We start from the raw sequence: 23,326 nt of genomic DNA on the forward strand, positions 1-23,326 counted from the left end.
TAGCTAGTTGGGCCAGGCTGCGCACCTGGCTGGACCCCACGTCAGCTGCCCCATTTCCAGACCTTCACCTGCCCGTCCTCCTTAATCCCCACCTCTTGGGCCCTCGCCTTCCTGGGGAGCCCCGTGGCAGGCCTCACCTTCCCTCTTCTAGCCAGGAAAGGGTCAAAGGCTGCCCCTGACTAGCGAGTACCTGCGGTTTGTGTCCTGGAGTTGGGACCGTGAGCAGAATCTGAGATTTTGGGAAATGGGAGTATGGATGCAACTCCTTATCAGTTAACAGTGATTAGTTTGAGGGGCGCCTGGGCGCTCAGTCGGTTAAGCATCTGACTCTTGATTTCGGCTCAGGTCAGGATCCTGAGGTGCTGAGATCGAGTCTTGTGTGGGGCTCCATGTTCCGTGGGCAGTTTGCTTGAGACTCTCTCCCTCTGCCCCTCCCCCCACTCGCTCTTGTGTACTCTCTCTCTCTCAAATAAATGAATCTTAAAAAAATAAAATAACTAGTTTTAAATATGGACAATGTTTTATTATAATAGTGTCTTCTGGGGATTTAAGTTGATACTATTTTTTTATTATTCACACTATCTGACCAACATGTTAATTTATTAAAAAATAACTTTTATTTCAAAGACGTGACTGTCTGCCTTTCTGAATTGCTATGATTCTGATAGGTGCAGGAGTCTTCAGAAATGAATATTAACAAAAACTATAGCTGACATCTATCCAGCACTTTCTGTGCCAGATGCTCTTCTAGGCACGTTCACACGTCCCCTTTTTAATCCTCGATAACTACTCCATGAAGGAGGTAGTCTTAGGCACAAATGGGGGGAAAAGAGGCCCCGAGAGCTTAAGGCACTAACTCGAGTTCACGCAGCTTCAAGCGGCAAAGGTAGGCAGTGAGCACGCGCAGTCTTGCGCTGACATCCGTGTTCTGAGCTCTTGCTCCTTACGTGATCCCACGGGACCGGCATCACCTGGGAGCTGGTCCAACAAGCAGACTTTCAGGCTCTCTCCCAGTATCGCGGCATTGGGACACGCATGTTAATAATATTCCCAGACGATTTGGGTGCACAGTCAAGTTTGAGGAGATCTGCTCCAAGCCGCTCTGCCTTACTGTTTCCCCAGCCATGAGAACTTCGTGCTGGGGAGCAGCGTGGGGGGATAACTGGGCATGTAAACACGTATGACCCACGTGGTCCATGCCGGCTTCCTGCTCTTCTGCCGTGTAGCCAGGACTTAGCCTGAGCCTGGATGTGATGTTGGTGCCTTATGCGTTTCAGAACCCTTCCCAAACATCCTCAGGGTGTTCACACACGTTTGTCTCTTGTCGTTCTCTTTCTCTCTCTCACACACGGCTGCTCACATTTGACTTGTTGGGAGGTTTAGTGACTTTGGAGAAGCTGGGAGACGTCACCAGCACAGAGCAGAATCACATCTCACTCAGGCCTGGGGCTTTTTGCAGGTTGTTTCTGCCTTCACGACGAGACCCTCCCCAAAGCCTGTGCTCCCCGGCAAAGTGCAGCCCGGCCCCTGCCCAGGGTCTCCTGCCGCACAGTAGTCCCGACAGGCTGGTCTTCTCCCTACCCCCTAATTCCGGTAAATAAATTTCTTTCTTGTTACATAAGTAATTATAATCCAGATGTAATCACATAACAGACATAGAAGGAGCAGCCAACGGGCCTCAGGGGAGTTGGCCAACACGAAGGACAAGAATGAGGGAGATTTTGCCAGGTAGAGAACTGGAGTGTTCTGGAAGGTCTGGAGTGGGGGCCACTGATGCTGGGTCCAGCCAGGAGGGCATGTGGGGGGAAAAGGACTAGTGAGTGAAAAGCCTGGAGGTCCGAAAGGGTATTGCTTGTTCCTGGCGGGGAGCTGGGGGCAGCCAGAAGCATGGCCAGCGTGTGGGCCAAGATGGGAGATGAGGCTACAAAGCGAGTGAACGAATGGCTTTAAGGCTTTAGTTACCATACTGTTACAGAACTTTACCATGAGGCAGCCAGTCTGGTAAGGGCTTTATGGGCATTTCATCTGCAGAAACACCCTTTGAGATAGGCATCATTATCTTCATTGTGCAGGTGATGAAAGTGTCAGCAGAAGGTAACTTGCCCCGAGGTGTCCAGCTAGCTACGGTACCTGGATGGGTCTGTCCCGAGAACCTGGGCGTTGACTCACTCTGCTTCCCAGTGTGGGAACAGCAGTCTATTTAGCAAGTACTTTATCATTATTTTGTAATTTATTTTATTTATTTTTTCAGATTTTATTTATTTGAGAGGGGGAGAGAGAGAGACAGCACAAGCAGGGGGAGAAGCAGAGGGAGAGGGAGAAGCAGGCTCCCCACTGAGCAAGGAGCCTGACACAGGACTCGATCCCAGGACCCTGGGATCATGATCTGAGCTGAAGGCAGACACTTAACAGCTGAGCCACCCAGATGCCCTAGCAAGTACTTTAAAAGCCATTGTAAATAGGTTGCTAATGTGTGAAATGAGTGCAGTTAACACCAGTGCAGAGCATGTTTTATTTTCTCGTTTGACCCAGAGCCATTTCCAGGGACTGGATTTTCAGCAGTCCACTGGTAGAGCGCATGGCTTCAGATGCCCGGGGTCAGTAACAAGGGTTTGGGCTTCAGGCCCTGCACAGCAGGGCAGCACGACCTGTCTTTGATGGGGTGTCCTCTGCCTAGGTAGCTTGGGGGCCTCCTTAAAATGTAGAATCATCATCAGAAGAAACCACATGATTCCTAGAGGTGGGAAGGAAGTTCGTTCTGCTTATCATAAATCCTTCACCAATGTAGCGATGGTTCTTAGTGATAACTGTTTTGGTTGGGGGTGCGATACTATCTTGTTTTAATTTAAAAATTTCTTCTGTTAGTAGGCAGATGAATAATAAGGTTCTTTGACTCACATTGAAACTTCTAAGAACTCTGTTTTTTGGACCCATCAGACTTAATGAATACCTTGTTTTCTCTTCGTTTTCTGCTGCTTCTCCCTTTGAGCCCTGTCAGGTGGCTCCATGGTTGTTTTTCTGTAGTTGGTTCTCCCTTCTCTGCATCAGTTAATCTTCCTTCTAGATTTTTTTTAAGACTTTATTTTTAAGTAACCTCTCCACCCCGTGTGGGGCTCGAACTCACAACCGTGAGATCAGGAATTGCACGCTCCTGCTACTAAGCCAGCCACAGGCACCCCTGTCATATTTTGTTCTGTGAACTGGTCCAGGATCTCCAGCCCTCCTCTGCACTGGACTGCAGCAAGACGTGCTAGCATTTTCTGTTTGGAACCAAGCTACCCATGCAATTCAGGAAATGTGGCAACTTTTAAGTGGTGGGAAAATGAGTTAGAGGATGTAACTTGGGCAATTCAGTGAGCTTCAGTGGACCCCAATTTCCTCATTTATAAACGAGAAGGTAGGTTGAGAGCCTGTCAGAGAGGTCTCTAAGGATCCCTAAGCGAGGCCTACAGTGCATGAACTTCTTAGGAAATTTCACTACCAGTCCGTGGCTGTCTTTATACTTAATAGGTTTTAACACTCCCGTAAATTTAACTGTAATACCCATTTTTCCCCATTTACAACTTATTAATAGCTTTAATGAATTGTGAATGACAGTTTAATTAGATCATCCATGTATAATTAGGACAACCTTTTTTTTTTTTTTTTTCCCCTAAGAGAATGTATTTTTCATTTCTGAGCATGCAGCTTACCTCTTATCTAGGTACTTAAGCATTTTCTAAAACAGGAAAGCCTTTTTTTTTGTCTTCGGAATAAACATGAAGATCATTTTATACTTTCTTGAAAAGCCACACGAGTAAACTATGGCGAGCAGTTTTGGCCTGGGTTTGGCACGTAATCACAGCCCAGACAAGCATGACCTAAGGCAGTAAATTTCGTGTAGTGCCCACAAAGCAGTGTGGAATTTAAGAAAATCTGTTTTCTGTTTACTACCGGTTTCCTACTTCTTGTGTAAAGCAGCTCTACGGTCACTTCGTGTCTGTTTTGAGTGCTAACTTTTCAAAGCTGGCAAGTAGATTTTCATTAGTGTCCTTATCTCTCTTGTGAAGGTGCCACATTAAACATGTCAAAGAAAATCAACCTTATCTGATGTGTGGCCTCCAATTAATAGCTGAGGAGCCATTTGTATTTGGCTTTGCACTGTGTTTTTGTACTTGCATTTGAGTATGGGTGTGCCTCATATTCTGGGAATGTATAATACTTCAAACAAATACGGAAGTCCCGCTGTGAAGACAGACTCAGAAGGAAGTGGGAAGCTGACAGACAGACCTTTACCCTTCCCAGCTGTTTTGCTTAATTCTCTCTGCGGTGGGCCGAGACCCTTAGTGTTCTGGGATGGAACATCCCTTCCAAGCTGCACGGCCCTCTCTTTTCCCATGTCACCTTTTTGTGTCTGTCCTCCCAGAAACCGGGTGCGTCCTGGAATATTTAGATGTTGCATTATTCAGGTGTTCTTGTCTACCCCCATCCTGAGCAGGTGATGATGGGATCACACCGTGTCACATTGTGCTCATTGATTATTTGATTGCACTTCACACGGTTAATCCCGCTCTGGATAAGCTAAGTCGGTGTCAAGATAGTGGACCAGATCTGTCCTTGTATTACAATGAGTGGTGGCAAAGGTCGGGGCAGTAATACCTCAGCAGGAGAGATAACCGTGTAGGAGGGTGAATATGAGGGCCCCATGAAATGCCATTTGCCCCCAAACATCTTTCCCAATGTCCTGAGCAGAAGGAGCCTTAGAGAATGGGTTGCTGAATGATGAAGTTTAATGGCGGAAGGAAGAGGAATGTTTTGGTGTCTGAGCTCATGAGGGGTAGATGGGGTGAGGTAGCTTGATGGCACAGAGATGACTGGGTGCTTTGGGAGATTGGTGACAGTCCGCATCTTACACAAGGCTTTATAAAATAGCCTTTGTCAGCGATATATTCGGCCTCTGAATGAATTTGAAAAGAAGAGGAATGGAGCCCAAACACCTTGAACAACTGAAGATTTGTAAGCCCTAGTAGAATAACTCTAAAATGCTGTTTCTTGTTTTGGATTATAAAAATAATGTACGTTCAAGTGTACTGAGTTCAGAAAATACAGAAAAGGCTAAGAAAATAAATCGTGAGCACTGTCACCAGCCGATACTATGTTGTTACTATGTGTCTATTCTCTGTGCGTTGATAGATTTCAAACAGGTGTCATGGATATATTATTGCCTGCTTTCTCTGTTAATGTATGACGAACACGATCTGTCGCTATTAGCCATTTTCCTAAAACATTCCCTTGGTAGTAGTTGCCTAAAGTAATGTGAGACAATCTTAAAATAAGACCTTAGTCACTCTCATGACAAAGGTACTTGATTTTTTTCCCCCTTAGTTTGCATTGTGGGGTAAACTGAGCTTTAATTAAGGGTAGGCTTGTACGACTATGGGTACTGGAAATTTATGCCATGATAGAAATAGAAGTCACTTTTGAGTTTATCTAGTCTACTGTCCAATTAAGTATGTATGGGAATTATGGCCCATGTCACTTAGGTGACTGCTCAGAGTCAGACATTTTAATGACGGTAAAGGGACTAGCGTTCTTGGTGTTCTTTGTCCGCTCTCTCAGAGCGCACTTGACAAATATGATCTACTTTCCTTTTCTCAAGACATATTGAACGTGTTTCAGAGTATACTGTAGTTAACATCTCTGGGTTTCTTTTGTGGTTTCTAGGTTGGGTTTAAAGTGATCTTGAGGCTCAAATTTGGCCCACGAGCCAAAACCCCTGAAGAGAGCCCTTTCTTTGGTTCTATAAGATTAGAATAATCTTCAAATCGAAGTTGGCTTGAGAGTTGGAGGTCAGAAATGGATTGTACAATGCCAAGTATCTGCTGTTTGAGGTCATTAGCCTTATGTGCTAATTGGAATGAATGAAACTTCACAAATAATATTTTGTTCATAGATATTGTTCCTGGCTGTTAAAAAGTTACCACTCTTACAGCATTCTCAACTATTGTGCTAGATGCTTTCGTTTTCTTTAATCAGTAGTCGTATGTATTCCTCCTCTGTCCTTGATAAACTCGAAGGGCCTGAAACCCAGCTAGGTATGTTGACTTGCTCACAGTCACATCACCAGTTGGTTAGTCACTAGGTCCAAGTGCAATAGATTCTTAGGATTTGCAAAGGCTGATTAAAATTTAATTTAATAATCGCTCATTAGAAGTTTACAAAATAGAAAAAAAATAACATCACTTGTATTTCCACAACCTAAGCACAGCTATTGGTGACATCCGGGTAAATTTCAGTGTTTGTTTATTCTTAGAAAATGTTGTATGCCTGGATTTTTTTTTTTTTTGGCAAAAGAACTATGGATCAGCCTTTTTCTTTGAACCTCTACCATGTTCAAGGTCCTGAGATCACAAGCGATTAGGAATGTATTTAGTAGGGATCGATTTAATTCTTATTTTTTGGTGACTTTCCCAGGAACCTGATTAGAAATGTCCTATTACTTTTCTCTTCCTCTGATTAGAAAAGGAGCTAATGAAGTGAGGGATATGATTTTCATCTAGCATGCCACCTCTTACTCGGTCTAGCCAACCATTCTGCGAACATGTCAGGATATACATAAAGCAGAGTGATCAGTTCCTGCAGAATGAAGGAAAACAGCCCACCCCAAAGTACGTGTTCTGGTAATGGCAGGCCATCTAGTAGAATCATTTTTTTTTAATATTTTATTTATTTATTCGACAGAGATAGAGACAGCCAGTGAGAGAGGGAACACAAGCAGGGGGAGTGGGAGAGGAAGAAGCAGGCTCATAGCAGAAGAGCCTGATGTGGGGCTCGATCCCAGAACGCCGGGATCACGCCCTGAGCCGAACGCAGACGCTTAACCGCTGTGCCACCCAGGCGCCCCTAGTACAATCATTTTCGTCTATACTACTTGACCACCCTTTAAGATGTCCTTGTGCACTTCATCTCATTTTTATCCTTACAAGACTGGTTCTTGGGGGGAGTCCACGTAGGGCTCTATCTCATTTTTGACTTCTCCTGACTTAGAGACCAGTGTCACCTCAGCTCCGTCACTGATTTGGTTACGTCTGTGATGGAAAGTCCCCTGGAAGGTGGAAGAGTATGCTTTTTTCAGTTTCTTATGAACTTTTTTCTTTTTACAAAGCGATACATGTTCAGTTTGTTAAATTGAGAAAATGTAAGTTAGCAAAAAGGAAAAAAAAAAGTTCTTCACCCCACCACCCAGAGCTAATTACTTCTAACACTTCTTTGTAAATCTTCCCACCTTACCTTCTCTGCTCGCTAGATTTGTGTGTGTGTGTCTATGTGTGAGTAAATTTAAGAGAACTGGCATGCTGTTTACCCATGGATTTGTAATCACTTTTTCCCTTTCCATGTTTATTTATCCTGAATGTTTTTGTATATAATGTAACAAAATATTTTTTGTGGCTGCATGACCTCATCATTTATTTTACCTCTCCCTTATTGTTGCAAGTTTAATTTTTAATTTTTTTGATGTTTTTAACCAATTATAAGATATGTATCTTATAGCAGATAGGTATTTACAAAATTCACAATTATTTACCTGGGAAAAGTCCCTAAGAATGGAGTCCTTGGTGCAGGAGGCTGTGCAACATTGGAAGACGTGATAGTTATTGCAGAACTTCCCTGAGAAGCTGTAGCTGTTCTGTTTCCCCGTAGGTATACGGAATGCCAGTTTCCCCCTAGACTTCGGAGTTCTGAACATGATCATTTAAAAACAATCTTTGCCAATTTAATTTATAAAATGACCTGATCTGTCATCCAGCCTGGAGTTAGTCTTCTCATTTTCTTTTGTGATTACCTAAAAAGACATTACTTAAAAAAAACAGCCCCCCCCCCCCCCCCCGACCAGAACAGCAGGTGCAGTCTTACCCGGACCTTGTCTCTAGTGTAAGACAGTGAAGGTCCCAGTCCAGGAAGGGGGTAATGTCTCTAGCTCTGGACTCTGTAATACGCACCCCGAGGGTTATTAGGACTTGTGTGCTAGCTCTGATACTCATTTTTATTCCACATCTTTCTTTCCCTTTGTTGCCTCTCATCAGTTTTTTTTTTTTTAAAGATTTTAATTATTTATTTGTTTGTCAGAGAGAGAGCACAAACAGGGGGAGTGGCAGGCAGAGCAGGCAGAAGGAGAAGCAGACGCCCTGCTGAGCAAGGAGCCGGAAGCCGGACTTGATCCCAGAACCCTGGGATCATAACCTGAGCCGAAGGCAGATCCTTAACCAACTGAGCCACCCCAGTGTCCCTCTTCAGTTTTTTAAATTCTGTATTGTAATCCCCTTCCATTCCAGAGCACCTTTTTTGGGGGCAGGGAGAGGAGAATGGGGCAGACGGAGAGAGAGAATCTTACACACAACCCTGAGGTCATGACCTGAGCTGAAATCAAGAGTCAGATGCTTAACTGACTGAGCCACCCAGGCGCCCCTCCAGAGGACCTTTAATGGGACCGCCGTGTATCAACATTCACCTGGGACTAGCGTGGTTTACACATACTGTCCTGATGTAATTTTTAATAGGACCCCTTTCACTCTCAAAAGTTCCTCGTTTGGGATGATAAATTATGTGGTCACTCTGTCTTTGAGTATCAGGCCATCATTTGGTACATAAAATTGAGGTAATTCAACCAATTATTTCTTTGATTTGGTTTTCAAAGAAAGTAATTAGCCTTGCCCCATGGCCTTGTGTTTTTAGTATGCAAAAGAGGGTAATGGTCATGTATCGAAATGCCCAGGATATTATGGTTATAAAATATTCTCTTTGTGTCATATTTTTGATTCTGAGGACTTACTAATTCTACGGGGACAGAATAATTATTCACTTTGAAATTAGGTTGAAAGTCAAGTCCCGAATCACTCATCCTCCCAGTCGAGTGTGATGGTTCATCATTTGTAGTTTGGATTTTTAAATTTTACTTCTTTGCTTTCTGTCAGTGGTTTAGGTTATTGGTTTCTGGGGATGACTTGAGAGAGAAAAGGGGATTGTAAAATTTTGGAATTTCTTATGCTTTCTACCATCCCAAAGTGGTAAAATTTATAAGACGTTGCAATGAGCAGTAGTTTGGCACATTGGTTTCTTTTCAGAGTTTTTAGTTACTTTGAGTAAAAATAAGAACTTTCAGTAAGGTGACTGCAGGGTTCCTGGGGGAGATGTGAAGAAGCGTGTTCAGTCCTTTGTGTTCATGATGCAGGATGACAGTTTTCTGATCAAACCGGAGATCCATGGCTAGGCCTAGAATCACAGGTGTTAATAGAATTCGGAAATTTAATTCTGGCCCAGTGAGGTTTCTGAGGTGCCTTACAGTGGTCATCATCATAAAAAGCCTTAAATGTATGTATTTAGCATTTCTAGAACCTTTCTCACCTTTCATTCCTTATGCCGAGTTAGGAAGGCGTAGGGACACACCTCATACTGGAGCCGCAGCGACGAGATCCCGCAGGACACGATGGGCTCTGTTTGCTCCTGTCTCTCCCAGAGTCGCCTAGACGGGATCTCACACTTGGACCTTCTCCCCGTTGTCCTTCTTTCTTCATGTAGCCATTGCAGAGGGACAGTGGCCCATCTCAGTCCGTCTTCCTGGTTCCTGTTCTTTCTGCTGCATTAAAAGCCTTATTTTTTTTTTTTAAGATTTTGTTTATTTATTTGACAGAGATAGAGACAGCCAGCGAGAGAGGGAACACAAGCAGGGGGAGTGGGAGAGGAAGAAGCAGGCTCATAGCGGAGGAGCCTGATGTGGGGCTCGATCCCATAACGCCGGGATCACGCCCTGAGCCGAAGGCAGACGCTTAACCACTGCGCCACCCAGGCGCCCCCAGAAGCCTTCTTGTGTCAGCCACTGTCCGGGATGCTTTTGTCCTCTGTCTCGAACATGGGGCTGTGCTCGCTTGGCATCATTTCTCTCCCAGCCCGGCAGGATGATTTCTGGAACTACCCCTTGAGCCTCTACATGCCCTGGACATGCATTTGTCCACATAACACATTTCAGTTGCCCATCAGCTTCACTGTGAAGTCGGTTTTTCCATCTGGATTGTCATTTGTGCTAAAGGCACCCCGGTGTCCCCAGTCTCCCGGTATGAGGCACGGTGTCCCTCTGTGACTCCTCTTTCTCCCCCGCACCACGGACCAGAGCCACAGCTGCCGGTGCCGGCTTCTCGGGATTGTTCAGGTCCTTCCTTCTTGCCCCTTTTCACCTCACAAATTTAGGCTTGTACTGCCTGCGTGGACCTTTGTAGTAATCTGCTTCGGCCCCGTTTCTTTGCCGAGCTTTTCGTCTGTGAAGTCTGAACCGTCTGCTCATTCCGTGCCTCTGTCTTTAACGGCTCCCTGTGATGGGAGTTCATGCCTCCTCAGAAATTTTCAACAGCTCCTCATAAGCTTTCGAATCAAATCCAGACTCTGGAGCATGTGTTAAGTGGAAAAAAGAACAAAGCTTGTACACCAAAGCCCAAATATAAATATATACTTTAAAGGTGAGGGAATGCTTTTAGCAGCAAGCTTTTCTCAGGAGTCTGATACTTTGGCAAGTTAGGTGCTTAACAACTCATTAAAGTTTCATTCCCTAAGATGAAAACGTTCTGGGATTGATGGTGATGATGCTTGCATGCGTCTGCAAATATAGTAAAAACCGCTGAATGGTATACTCTAATTGAGTTGCAGGATATGTGAATTATGTCTCAATAAAGCTGTTATTTAAAAAGTTCATTACCCAGAGTTTATACAATTCCTACGGCACCTGTTACAGTACAATGCGAACAATCAGTAGTGACCCAATGACCTTAGCGATAATATTTATTAAGAAGAATGCATGATCAGAAGTTTCCTCACTCATTATATTCCTAAACCTGTGTGTGTGTGAAATATCTAGAACATTGTAATAGGCATTCTGTTTAATATGTAGTGTGTTGACAGGCTTTCTAAAAAAAAAGTCGTTGATGAGTATACTTAGGAAAGCCATATGTAGACAAGAGGATAAGCAAGTCTTTACTGTCACCATTAGGCTAAAGCATTTGGTTTTTAAAGCCCTCTCCAACTGTGTGTGTGTGTTGGGGGGGGGGAGGGTTTTTGCAAATGCCTGAAAATGTCGCTCCACTTAGCAGGGCCTAGTGATTCAGTATTTCCTTTTTTTTTTTTTTTTTAATTGTTTTACTATTTTGCATTCAGTTGATCTAGTTTCTGCCAACTTCTTTATCGGTTCAAGTAAGTAAGCACTGCGTAGGTAATGCAAGCTTTCATTAGATGCTTTAGTGACGTTTTTCCCTTTTCTGTGATGAAGTATTTCAAGGAAAAGGTTGCATGTAAAATAGCTGGTTTCTGGTTGTTTTGATTTTACTCAAATTACTGTTACTACTTAACCTCAAACGTTATTATTCGTGCATTATTAGGTCACTTTGTAAGAAATCATATCTGAATGTATACTGAGATAATTGGACAACATTTGTTGGGTCCCGTGGCCTAAAACCGAGACTCAGTCTGAGAGCCAAACATTATCTTGAATTCTGGGTCTCTTCCCCTTTAACTGTGGTTTTTGCTTTTTGGAACAGTTCCATGGATTGTGAACTAAGAGCAGAGGCTCAATTTAAATTATAAGAGGGTAATTAGTTTCCCTTCCTTTTTTTATCCGTCAAATGGCAGCAAGTCATCATATGTGTAAGCCTTACTAAACATTAATAAAGTGCACCGATGTGCTTTTCCCTAATTTTACTTCCTCAAGAAGCAGATCTGGTTTTAAGACTGTCCTTTCTTATTTCCTGCCCAATGCCTGTACGTCTGTAGGTACGATCCTTCTGAGAAAGGAGTGCGCTCTATTCTCTTTTCAGGTGAAGGCTTATTTCCAAGTGCAACTTACCTAAGAATAAGAAAACAGGCACTTCTTGTTTATTTGAGACCGAGGTTGACCAATGCAATTTCTGAAAAAAAAAAAAAAGAGCGGGGGTAAAAGCGGAAGGGGGAGCCCTGCTCTATCACCATTCTTTTCCAGGTCTGTTATCGTCCCTGGCCCAAACACAGGGGAAACATGTGGCCATTAGGCAAAATAAATTATAGGACAAAATTTAAATTAAAGAAACAAACCGCAGGGCGACTCTTTAATGATGATTTCTGGGGAAATTGTCTTGACATCTCTCGATGGTGCCAGATGTTGCCTCTCTCGCTTTGGACAGCACACATGAATGCCCAGGGCGCACCACTGGATTGCCTTGGCATAGTTCAAATCTAAAAGAGCAGGGGCACTTCATGTCTCTATCTTCAAAGTTCCCTGAGCATCAGCGAGAAAGGGGCCACTTCCTCCCTCCGTTCGTTCATATTTCAACTTTAAAAAAAGCTGAATCTTAAGAATTATTTTTTTGTCTGCGTTTCTAGGGGAAGTGAGAACCGAAGCGATTTCTTAATGCATCTCTAGATGGGATAGTTGTGGTAACCTCCCATATTAGCCATTTGGAAATGATTACTTTTAAGAGCCTTTGTTGGGTGGTGGTCATGCTAATGATGACACCCCCTGCAGGTACGGTCATTTTTGATTAATGTCCTCATTTCCCCCGAAAAGAGAATTTTTAAACATGTGAATAATGCATAGGTTTGGCTTGCTTGTGTGTGTGTTTTAAGTGTGTTCTTTCTCTTCCTTTAAAAAAAAAGGAAACGTTGCTCTCAGTTTAGTTTTTGTTTTAATTAGATCTCGGGTGCTACAGAAACAGCGCACTCCTGAAAGTCCCTACCCGCTCGAATTAATAATGGCTCCGCTAGAGCAAATTCACGAACTCTTGTTGCCCATAAAACACTCTCTCTTGAAGATCCTTTCATACTTTCATGCTTACGAGGTGGACTTGGAACATCCACAAGCCCTTCTTAGTATTTCTGGTGTCATTATTTGAAATATTGGGGTGATATTAACTCAGAGGCATGCGGCGCTGTGCCGTCTGAATAGCCACGCATTTCGTGAGGCAGCCAGACCCTTGCTGCCCTTAACTGGAGCACTGCTCGCTCCCTCCAGCACCTTAATTCCCCTATCTCAAAAGATAATTATTTTTAGAGGCTCCGAGTGAAGAGCCACATGAGCCAAAGGAAAAAAAAAATCTTGACATATTAACCTTGAAAGAAGACTACTACAGTTCGTAGGCAACTCATTTGAATTAATATTTGAATGCATAGTAAATAATAGGTCAGGTTTTTTTCCTGCCCCGTGAGACAGCTAATGAATGATGTTTAATGCAGTACAACAGACAGAGAAGAAAAATGATCAGAAAAGCTGAAAGCCGGAGGGAACCTTTGAGGTCATCCAGGCCAGTTCCCTTGTCTTCAGCTCTCAGGGGCTCAGTGACCATGTATTGATCACTTTCCCCGTGGTCCCTGACGCAGCTGGCTTCAGAGGGCCCCTGACTTCCGCTGATGCTCTTTCCAGGCCGCCCACCTGCCTGTAGGATTATCTCCTGATGAATATGACATGAGGTGGAAAATGGCATTTCAGATCTGTCCTGGCCTTTCCCTCCACAACCGATTTAATTCGTCGTTTTCCTCGACGAAGGCCACGTGAGCCGTCCTGTCTTGAGGCCTTCAGAGGATTCCCAAGTGCCCCTTGTCATTTCACCCAGCACATTTGTAAAGTATGCAGTTCATGGTGTCTGTAACCTAAAAATCTGGACCACCTACCTGCCTGTTTTATATTATCTGAAATAATTGTTAAAAATCTGTGGGTGGCTACTTATTCTAAGGGTTCGTACCTTTTCAAATATTATTATTATGACTTGGCACTTTTGTGATATCTTCCCGTGTTCCAAATAACATTCATTGAAGTCCCGGTTTTCTCTAAAGAAGTGTCCACGCAGCAATGTCACCACTTTATAAATCAATGTGTGTGTGTGTGTGTGACTTAGAGGCTTGAAAGTTTCCTATCTTTTTACATAAGGAACTTTGTCTCGTAGGAAATGAAATTATAAGCCTGGTTTTGCAGTGAGTCTGCTGTGACTCATCCATTAGCATAAGGACCTCAGTCATGGTTGTGCCCTTGCCTTTGTTGGAGGCCCAGAGAATGTAGGATACAAATTGCGTCTTTTCCATGGGTATCCTCCGCATCAATGCGGTGGGCCTTTTTTGTGCAGGTATACAGAAGGTGATTCCACTGGAATGAATAAGCACTTCAGACTGCATGTGCCTCTCTGTACCCAAACCTTTTCCTCTTCGAGCCTCTTTAACTGAGAATCCAGAACCTCTATCCATTTGAGTCACCCGATCCCCAAATCTAGGGGTCATCTCTATTTCCTCTCCTCCCCTCCCTCCCCACTTCTCATCCGTCTCCACCCAGGCTAGACCTGGAATCATCTCTCCTCTCTCCATCACGTCTCCTGCCCTTGTCTTTTGCTTGGATTACTGAAGCACCCTCCTGGCTTACCCTTACCGTCCACTCTTCACTTAGCATTAATCAAACCGTATCACTTTCCTAGTTAAAATTCTCCAAAGCTGTCCAACGCGCCTAAAATAAAATCCAGACTTGTTTCCTGAAATGCAGTAGCCCGTGTCATTAGCCTCTGCCTCTGTAGTCAGCAGAGCCAGCCTCTCTGTTACCTCCTGCCTCTCCCCCACCGCCCCAGTCACTACGCCTCGGCCACACTGGCCCTCTGGTCGTCCCCACAACGTGCCAGCTGAGCCGTTCCCACCTTGACCTCTGTGTCAGCTGGGTCACTGCTTGGAATGCTTCTTTCTAATTTTCTTGTGGCTGGATCCTGGATATTCAGATATCAGCTTAGATGCCCCTTCCTAGGAAGTCTTTCCTTGGCTTCCCAAATTAAAGTAGCTGCTAGGTCATTCTGTATTTCATTATCCTTTAATTCTTTAGTGCAGAGAATATATCTCCATTGGATAGTTTATTGTTCATCTGTGTAGCTGTGTGCCATCTGCCACTCACACTTGCATGGTGCCTGAGTGAGAGCAGGGACTCTGTCCTGTATCCTCACTGCCTAGACTAATAGCTGCCGTGAAACGTACACACAATAAACTTAGGAACAATCCATGCTTAAAATGTACATATAGTGTTATTTTTTTAAAAGATTTTATTTATTTGATAGAGTGAGCGAGAGAGAGAGCGCATGAGCGGGGACAGAGGGAAAGGGAGAAGCAGGCTCTTTTGCTGACCAGGGAGCCCGACGTGGGGCTCGATCCCATGACCCAGGGATCATGACCTGAGCTGCAGGCAGAGACTTAACCGACTGAGCCACCCAGGCGCCCCAATACTATGGCTTTAAATGCTGAGATACTGGGGATGGTTAGCTCAGTTATTTTGAGGAGTAGAAAATGAGAATCACATCTGAGCCTAGGGTAAGGTGAGTAAGGTTGTTGCTTTGGATATAGAATTTAAGGAAGCATCCCAAGTGCCAGTGTGGCACAGGACATCATTGTTGCCTATCCTGTCTTTATTTTAAAATATTTTTTTGTTGCTTGATTCTTTTGCCCATCACGGGCTTTTGGCATTAATTTTGATTTTGAAAAAATACTGCATTGAAATATTATTTCTCTTGATTACTCCATTTTTGCCTCTTCCCATCTAGCCCCAGATTGGACTGTTCTCTCATTTTTCCACTGGGTTTTGCATTATAAATTAAATCTAGTATTTGTTGAGTTACATCCCTGTCACTGTTCGATCAGCTCACCAGAAATTCACAGTTCAGCTGTAGAGTAGGTAGTGGTACTTGAGATGAGGAAAAAGTGTGAGAGGCCAGGTAACTTAACCGGGTCACAGAGCTATCGGGGTGTGGCACAAGTTAGCGTACGCGGAATATGCGATATGGGTAGAAATAGACTCAAAAAGTGGAAGAAAGATTAAGGCCTTTATCATCCTGGCATATTTACTCCACTGTTCTTGAGAGGCCTTTAAATAAATGCAGTGAACAAGAATCCAAGGTTTAGGGAAGAAGGGTTGATGGGCCAGTTGGGCGGGGAAGGGGAAGAAGACGGAACTCAAAGAATGTGTCAGTGAGATGCGTGAGGAAGCTCGCTGTATTCTGTGTATTTTATTGATTGCCATTGGGAGTACATTAGGGGACATGAGAAAACTCACCTATTTGGATCAAGTACTCGATTATATGGAGAAGTACTCCTGTGACAATGTAACTTTAAAGTGTGGAATGATTTCCGGGAAACGTTTTTGAGTTATAAAAAAAAAATCACTGCACATCACACATCAGAATAAAGTGTAGATGGATTAGTTAAGTGTAAAACATAAAACCAGAGAAGCCAAAGTGCATACATATGTTTGGAACTTGTAAAAAACATAAGCCTAGTAGATCACAGAGGAAACCAGGTGAATTAATTAAGTGCACATTTCAAGTTGATACAACAAATTTTGTCATCGAATGAAAAGAAAGGGACAGGTTGAGGAACTATTTGTAACCAAAGTTTAATTTTGTTTTAAAAACTAAATTGTTCTAAGAAATCCTTCCCCCTCCTCCCTCCCCCCAAACATAGCAGGTCCTCAAATTAAAAGAAAAGGTGAGTTCATAGATAGGATGCAAATGACAAGGTATGAAACAAGTTCTCATAAGTAAAAATATAAATTAAGATAAAGATTTAATTTTGTTTCTCAAATTGTAATTATTACAAGAGCGTGGTGTTGGTAAATGAAAAGTGGGGTAGAGAAGGGTCTGATGGACGTACCAAGTGGTGTAACTATCGAGGGGCCGTATAACTGTGAGGCCACTCTTCCACCCACCTGCTTTTCTCTCATACTCTCCTAAGGCAGATTGAGGCGAAGATTTTTCTTCAGGGATGTTTATCACAACATTATTTATAAAAGTGAAAAATGAGAAATACTCATAACGTGTTACGACAGGGGAGTTGTTAAATTATCACACATCCTTATGATGGCCTTTCAGACAATCATTAATCGCTGTTTCTGAAGCATAATTAGTATCTTGGAATGATTATCACAATATTTTATGTGAAAACCAACAATACAGTCTTATTCCAGGTTTATTTTAGAACACGGACAGAAAGAATACATCTGCCTAGAGAAGGAGACCGGAAAGAAATATACCAAAATGTTAAAATTTCAACAATTTTGAAAACTCTTCCAGGTTTCTGAATTTTCTTTAGCAAATCTTTACAACTTTTATACATTTGGAAAAAATGTTTTATGAAAAGAAACTTCATGAGGACGTAAGATCAGGAGCCCTGGACAGACGAGATCTCTGTAGGTTCTAGTTCATTCCCTTCTGTTTCGTTTTCAACCAGCAGAATCCTTGAGTGAGTGAGTCCCTTCCGCTCCTTTGCAAACCGAGGGACCCCAGAGCTTCTCATACTTTTCCTGTGAACACACTCAGAGGCAGAAGAGCGTGAAGATGTACTCCTGGGGGAGGAAAGGATGGGGGAGATAATCTCAAAGTAACTTCCTTGGGGGCACCTGGCTGGCTTAGTTGGTGGAGCATGTGACCCTTGAACTTGGGTTCGTGAGTTCAAGCCCCACCTTGGGTATAGAGTTTGCTTTAAAAAAAAGAAAAATAAAAGCAAACACATAAAAAAGTAACCTCCTGAACAAATTTGAGTGTGAAAATTCATGTAAACTTCCCCTTCATCTCCAAACTATACTGATAGTAGTTTATGAAATTAAAAAAAAAAATTGAGATATAATTTATATACCATGACATCCACCATTTAAAAGTATACATTCTAATGGTTTTTACTCTATTCAGAAGCTTGTGCAACCAACGGATGCTAGTTTTTAGTAGACAGATGTTTACCATGGCTGCTCTGTGGTCAAATTGACTTTCCAAGAAATTATACCTTTTGAGTGACCTTGACAGTACTGCAGGTCCCTTTCCCAGGAGGATTTTACCACTTTGAGAAGCGCAGGACTAGATGAAATTCTAAATATTTTCAAGAAATTGCATTTTCAGTGCATTTTGCCTACCTTGCCTTTAAAACCAACTTACCTGGATGAGTTATTATTAATAGTCCTGGTTACCACTGATTTACCCATCTGTTCAGTTTCCATTCACAGTGGGTGATAACTGAATTCACTTCATTTCTGTGCTGTATTTTTTAAACTGTCTAGTACCTTCCGCCAGACCTTGCCAAGGATAAAGAGTGAAGTCATTCCCAACTCTTGGCCTCAAAGGACAGTCTTTTAAGGAGAGGAAGTTACGGTGACTTTGGTATTCAAGCTGCTTCAAGTGCAGGGTCCCAATTTAAGTAGAGGAAATTGTGCAGAAGGCAGAATGCACGTGTCTTAAAGCAGATAGCCTGAGATGTGGGCAACACATGGAATGAGTTTGGAGTCAGTGTATTTAACTCACTTTTATCTCAGTGCTATTAATTCTTTGCAGGTGTGGCTTGATGACGTGCTCGTAGGTAGAAAATTCCTCCCTGAAATTTCTGGTTCTACTTTATCCAAGATTAGGTGGAAGTAGTCCAAGTTCAGCTTTGGTGGTGCTGAGATTCCATGTCTTAGACTCTTGGCCTAAACCAGCAGGCCTTATTAAGTACAGTTACTTGAGTAATAATTGAGCTCCATGAGACTTGGGTCTGTTCTTAGCCTCTCTCTGTCTGGGTGCTGGCCAATCAAGAGGGCAGGGCAAGGGCATTTGGCCTGAGCCTTCACATTAATTAAAGGCTTCAGATGTAGATTTCTGATGGTTTGACAATATCTCCAAATACAGTCATGAAAGGCACTGGCAGGGCGAGACGAATATATTCATTGTACAACTCTAAATACCACAGTTTTTATAACTCAGTTTTGGCATTTCTTCTTTTTCCTGGGAGCCTAAAAAAAAGGGGGCAGTGGTGTGGGTCTCCCTAGGCCTGGAAGAGGGCCTGAGAAGGCATATTTTCTGCCTTTTTTTTTTTTCATGGTGACGGGAATGAAGCATGAGGAGCCTTCAAGTTCCTGATAGTGCAGCATTCATTGATTGCTTTCCAGGGCTCTTGTATGGCAGTTGAGGACACCCCTGCCTTTTCAGAGCAGTGACAGCAGTCACTGACATTTCGAGGGCACGAGCAAGTCTTGTGTATACGTAGATTGTGCTTTGCAGCTCTTTTGATAAAAGTACAATCCAAGAAGCCAACTTAAGTGTGAGGGAAGGAACCAATGAATCCATGATTGCTTTCAACAGTAAATGATAATCCATTGCCGTTGAGAAGTTAACGTATTACTGGATTTAAAACTGCCATTTCAGGAAGGTGGGGGATTGGGATGAGAAGAACCGTCCTGCCTTTAGAGATGACTAGACAGAACTGTTTACGGCTTTCGCTGTGCAAATGGGCAGGGTAATCAGTGTCGTCATGCAGATGCTTCGTGTGAGTAGGATACAGAGAGTAAACAGGGATTTGTGGCAGAAGCCGTGTGTGGAAATCCTCTTGTGTTGAAAAGATCTTGTCAAAGCCTGAAATGAAAGATGGGAGCCTCAGATTGTTGTGTGTGTGACCGTGTGAATGGCCGTTGCGCTGTATTCTAACTCGCAAAGTGATGCCCTCCACAGCGGGATATGAAATTCATATTTGATTTCGTTCTGATGGAAAGACATGCGAAGTGAAGTGGGGATGGCTGGCTGTGCTTTATCCTGATCTGATGGGTAGGGAAGAAAAAATCCTAAGAATCCCTCAAAGCCAATTACACATGCTGGATGATATGCCCCCCGCCCCCTTTTTAAAGATTTTATATTTAAGTAATCTCTACACCCAATGTGGAGCTCAAACTCACAACCCAAGATCAAGAGTTGCATGCTCTACTGACTGAGCCAGCTGGGCACCCCAGGTGTGCCCTCTCTAATAGCATGGTTCTTGCAGAGTCTCATTTCTGGGTGTTTTGATGAGCGAGGCTAAGAAAAGGCAGAGTACCTTACCCAAAGGTAGGACAGCTCTTCTGGGGAAAATTTTTAGCCTTATTTATAGACACCATCACAAGAGGAAAGGCAGTGTTGTGTGGTGCGTACCCTTGTGTGTGTTGATGTGCCTGTTAAAGTTGTGAAGTGACTTGATTGGAGATATATTCAAATTAGCAAAAATGAGAGCCTCCCCGGCTCTCTGCTAGAGTAAGGGCTCACTGCTAGATCTTATCAATGGCTTTGGAAACAGTAGACGTGTATTTCTTGAGCTAGGTCAAGAGTTCCTTATGCCATGTGCTGTGAAAAGAGATTAGCCGTCGCTGGATTCACAGAGAATCTATTAGCAGAAAAGTCTGCTTTCCCTCATTCAGATATAAAGAATTGTGGAGTCTCAGAATTTTCATGTGGCCTTAGGAAATAACACCATTTTATAAATTCGAGAACAGCTGGTTGGTTGGTTTTTTTAAATTTTTTTTAGGTGTTCCAAATTTTTTTTTTCATACTCATCATGAGTAGATTGTTAAGATGTCCCTTTCAAATCCTGAGAACGTTGTGTAAGTCTATAAAAATAGGAAGCATGATATTTGGCTTACACATTTGTGAAGAATAGTTCATTTGTCTCCATGCTGGAATTCTTTCTATGTAACAAAGAAGCTGAAGTGTTTTGCTCGGTTGAGGTTTCAGTCCATATATCTTTTGTTGGGGGGCTAAGTCCATCGTTGGTACGGAATAGTACTCTCTTGACTACTTTTATCGTCCACCTGCAGTGTTTAAAAGACACAGACACTCTCTTACCTGGAACTCTGCCTTCGCTCTGAAATCACTGTATTTATATAGTAACATCAAAGGGTGAACATTAAGTTCATGGGGGAAGTTTATCTGGAAGGAATAGCCAGTCAATTGGAAGATGGCAAAGAGATTCAAAATGGCTCCCCACCAATTGAAGCGGTATTCAGAAACTCAGAATTAGATTAAATGGATAAAAGTTGGGTGAAGTCAAAGCCATCGTAAGATATGTTCAGCCAGTGGGCAGTAGAAGCTAATTACCCTGGATTTAGGGCAGTCGTGACTAAGAAAATAGTGACAAACCCAAACTGGGCAGCTGGGGGCTGGGCCGAACGCTCCTGTTGCCTGTTACTGGCCATGGCATCCTCGCCTGAGGCCTCACCCCTCCAAGACCTTTTCTTTGATGTGAAATGAGGATAAAGACATGTATCTCACAGGTTTTGAAAGGATGAAATGACAGTATATTTCAGAGTTCTTGGCAAAACATAAAGGGTCGGACACAAATTTCTTTTAATTTCCTTTATAAGAGGGGATATTCAGGAGGTGGGGACCATGATTTTCCCTGTCGGTGTTGGAGATTGGTCCTGGGTGTGTGTGTGTGTGTGTGTGTGTGTGTGTGTGTGTGCGCGCGCATGTTCTGGGGACTGGTGGCTAGTGGTGTATTTATTAGGACTTTGGGGGAGAATTGGGTTCTGTCCTTTCTTCATCATGGCCGGCCTCCGGGACAGTGTTATGAGAGTGAGTTAGTGACCAACAAGCTCTGTACGGACTAGAGAGCACCTCATGAATAAGATTTCTGGAGAAAGGGCCTCTTTCATCTTCCCCTGCTTCCCTTGTGGCGTTTGTACTGGTCGGAAACCTGTGGCACACTCCAGCTAGGTGGCTGAGGGGAGTTCTAGAAGGGACAGGTCACTAGTGTCTGGCACTAGCCTATCAAGGGGAGACAGCAGTCAGAGGCACCCAGAGAGGGTAGCTGTATGGGCCAGGGGGCACCCAGCAGGAGCTGTGGCCTTTGAAGGGGACACAGTATATCTCTGGTGCCCTTGCAGGGAGTGAGCTGTGGGAAAAATTCCCCCTTCCTTATTTACCTGCTCTCTGGTCTCCTTCTCGTGTCTTCTATGTGCTAGACCCAAGATAAAGACGAGGGCAAGGGAGCTGTTGATGTGAAACCCTTATGGATCAGCCTCTCGGGGGGTACTGAGCAAGACAAGAGAATGGAGAGAGAGGATGCCTGGGTGTGTCGGGGGCAGTAGGAACATGTCTTACTTCGGAGTTGATTTTTGGATTCTTTTTTCTTTCCTCTTTCCTTGCCCGCATTCATTCATTGGTCCCGCATTCTGTCTCTGTTTGGACTCTTCATAGCTTGATCTAGTCACCCAGGTGACTAGCGCTGACTGCTCTTGCCTGCCTGGCAAGACTTAAGTGAAACACAAGCCGGTGTAGTTTATTTGTCTGCGACTTTCTTATTTTTGTGTTTTAGGTTTTACACTTACCCAAATGAGTATATAAACGCTGCTCGGCTAGCCAGGAGGAAGAGGCCCTAGTGCCTGATTCTCTTCCCTTTTCTTCTCGAGCCATTAACCTCACATATTAAGATTTCTTCTTGTTTTTGTTGTGGAAAAAACTAGCAGGGATTCTGATTTGATGATTATGTCTATGGTTGGGCCCTCCGAGCAAGCCATTGCCCCTGGGATAGGGATAATAAAGAAGCAATCTGGATTTTTTTTTTTCCTGCATACTTTGAAATGCTTGGGAGAGTAAAGATACCTGTTGTTTTCTACGAATTGTGGATCGATAATGAGAATCAGTTTCATAGCTTTATTTCTACCAGAGGTGCTACTTTTTAGATATTTTGGGGTTTTCCCCCCTTATATTTCATGGTTGGGATTATAAAATCGTTGTTTTAAACTCTTGGGATGAAGCTCGTTAAAATGGGTTGATGGCATTCACATTGCAGTGTTAACTTTATAGTCCAAGGACTCCAGATCACTTATTAAAAGTCATATGAAAATGATAAAGGAGTTGCTGACCCAGGACCTCAGAGCTAGAAATCCTCTTCCTCTAACTGGGTGAGGCTTCTGTGTTACCCGGACATCTGTAGTCATTTAAGATTGCTTCTATGAAAACCGTAATACTTACTTGACTCTTCCATGATTGTTTATAAAGATGAAAATGAAATCTAACCTCCAGAAAAACAAAATGAAATTAGGACAGATGCTGTATTCCTGGTTTTCAGTTTTCCTTTTCTTTTGTTTTTTAAGCACCTTGTAGGTGGGAAATGGCAATAAGGATACACTAGCCATCCCGTGTTTTAATATTTTATTCTTCCATGTTTAATATCCATGTTTAGTATCCAAATAGGTCCTTTTAGTGTTTTTCTACACTAAAGACAGAAATAGTTATTGTTTTGGAAATCTCAAGGAGGCCTGAAAGTGAGTGAATAATGTTCAGAAATGAAGTGACGTACAGAAGAAGCCACCTCCATTTGGAAAAATGATGTTTTTACATTCATAGTATTAGATTCATTGTGGAAGAAAGAGGTTGCCATTCAGTGATAGGATCCCATCTTTCTGTCTTTTCTTACTCCCATGGCCATTGGTAGCTTTGTTAGGGATTGCGCTCAGGCTTACGGTAACAGAAGAATGGGTGTTGAAAAGGGGAAAAATAAGAGCACGGAAGAGAAAAGTTCACTAACAGTAAATTTGTATATCATGCTATTA

General features: G+C 43.1%; 1 protein-coding gene and 1 long non-coding RNA gene across 2 annotated transcripts in view; one reads left to right on the top strand and one right to left on the bottom strand.

Annotated features, from left to right (window-relative positions):
* GNAQ (G protein subunit alpha q) overlaps positions 1–23,326 on the top strand; it is a 299,640-nt gene that overhangs the window by 80,799 nt on the left and 195,515 nt on the right. The window lies entirely within an intron of this gene.
* Positions 11,137–13,075, bottom strand: LOC121100115. The gene is made up of 2 exons (XR_005831835.1): positions 12,088–13,075; positions 11,137–11,924 (listed from the first exon to the last, which is right to left on the bottom strand). It is a non-coding gene; the product is annotated as an uncharacterized LOC121100115 (long non-coding RNA).

This window comes from Ursus maritimus, unplaced genomic scaffold (genome assembly GCF_017311325.1).
Source record: "Ursus maritimus isolate PB19 unplaced genomic scaffold, ASM1731132v1 scaffold_34, whole genome shotgun sequence".
Lineage (NCBI taxonomy): Eukaryota > Metazoa > Chordata > Mammalia > Carnivora > Ursidae > Ursus > Ursus maritimus.